Genomic DNA, 2,199 nt, shown 5'->3' with positions numbered 1-2,199 from the left:
GGGCGCATACTTTGAATAAAATATTTGTTATCATTCTCTTGAAATAAATGTGTTTTTTTCTTGAAAAAATACCGGTTTCATATGTATACACCTGGTATGTCGTGACCGTCTGAATCGAAATTGATGCCTGGGCCTTCATGGAAATTTCCTCTAGATTTTCTGCATTGAACAAAGTAAAGTTAGCTGGTGGTTGAAGTGAAAATACCTAATTGTATATGTAGACGGTCATGACTTTTTTTATACATCCCGCCCGGCTTTAGTTTAAATGTCGACGACCATGACTAACCTGAGATTTGCATGTTGCATTAGGGAGTTGAAATTTTATTCTAAGTGACTAGTACGCACTGCTAAATGAAAGAAGTTAAAAATTAGGTAAATCGTATATCCTTTAGTTTGCTTATTAACAATTCTTTAGTCTAATATCGCAAAGCGAATAATTGCTTTGACAGGTGTTCAGGTGGATGACAGCGTGGTTCTGCACTCCACATCTCTCCAAATGAGTCATTATTCAGTCTCAAAATGATGATTTCCTCTAGATGCCCAGATGTGTAACTACGTTCATAGAAATAAATAGGAGACAAAAAAATCTCATTGTGAGAGCAATGAAATTTAAGCTGCAATAAATTTAACACCAGCGTTTTTCTGTGTACGTAATCAAATTGCATTTAAGAAGACATAACGGAAAATATTTGAACAAATTACAAAACTTAAGCGTAGTGAGGGGAGGGAGTCTGTAACACATTTAGTGGTGTCAGAACGCGGATGGCTCTGGCAAGCGCAGCAGTGATTCCTATGTATTTAAGGTACAAAATTGGCAAATATGTGTTGCGTAATTATGGAAGGCTCCTTATGAAATGTTACCTTTAATTTATTCAATAGAATATGTATTAGGATTGCAAAAGAAGGATTAAAGGGGTACATGAGTTAGGAAACTTTTCGGAGAAAATATAGAAGGTTTGAGGAGGAGAGGGGAGAAGAAAAAGTAATAGGGCAGAGGAGCAGAAACACGCATTTCTGAGAGGAGTGTAGTGGAAATGGTTATGGGTTGTGAGGGATTGAGGAGAGGAAACAGGGTACATGAGCAACGATGAGAAGAAGGTTGGTGGTGCATGTGGTGTAGGGAAGGGGGAATATACAGAAGATGCGATAAGAGTTGGTAAGGATGGGATGAACAGAGTGGATAGTGGTGGATGTCTGGTAAGAAAAGAGGACCAGGAAGGTTTCGGGGGCTTCAGAGAGGGTTAGATAATAGTGAGAGGAAATGAAATAAAGAGATTTTGGGAAAGGAGGGGCAGGGTTTTGTAAAAATGAGTAAGAGGGTACATGGGTTGTAAAAGTTTAGGGGAGAGGATATAGGGTTTCAGGAGGGTAGGGAATAAGAAAAAGGAATATGGTAGATAAGTAGAAACGCGGAGTACTGAAAGGAGGATAGGGAACAGTGGTGTATGGATTGTGAGGGGCTGATGAGAGTGAATAGTGTAGAGGGGCAACAAAGAGAAGGTTAGATGATGAATGTGGTTTAGGGAAAATGGGATAGGGGAGAGTTCATAAGATGTGATGTGACGGAATAAATGAGGTGGATAGCAGCAGATAGATGATAGGATAGCTAGGGAGGGCAGGGGAGGATATTAGAGGGGATGTTCGGTCGTATAGGGATATAGATAGTGACGTAGAGAAGGTTCATAGGAATGGAGGAAGAGAGATAGGTATGGCATGTTGAATACAATTAGATTATTGAAATCGGAGCATACATTTCTTGTTTTTTGTCACCATACAGTAGTTTGTTTGGAAAATATTTTTCATATGGGTTACGTTCGTAACCTTAGTTGCACGTGAGTAGATTACAGTATTCATGCAGGACGGTTTGAATATAAAGGAGGTAAAGAAGAAAAATGTGATATAGGCTGTGGCGCGAGACAGGAAGAGACCGGGAAGATCACGAGGACGATGCTAATCGTGAAAGACAACCATTCACTCGTTATTTTTCTCCTCGGTCTTGGCTTTCTTTTGGCCTTTTATGCTGATAGTGCACGAGCCTCGACCTTATCGTAGAAACGCATAAAATGGTTGTGGGAAAGAACGTCTTTATTAGCTGTAAAAAAACACGCCTGAATCAAATAGAAATGCATACATATGCGCAGAGGTGACGAGGCAAAATGAGAGACTTCTCAGCTATTTCACACATACTTAAGATTTGAG

Source organism: Belonocnema kinseyi, chromosome 7 (genome assembly GCF_010883055.1).
Source record: "Belonocnema kinseyi isolate 2016_QV_RU_SX_M_011 chromosome 7, B_treatae_v1, whole genome shotgun sequence".
Classification (NCBI taxonomy): Eukaryota; Metazoa; Arthropoda; class Insecta; order Hymenoptera; family Cynipidae; genus Belonocnema; species Belonocnema kinseyi.
The sequence above is the reverse complement of the archived record's forward strand: the minus strand, read 5'-3'. Positions refer to the sequence as shown.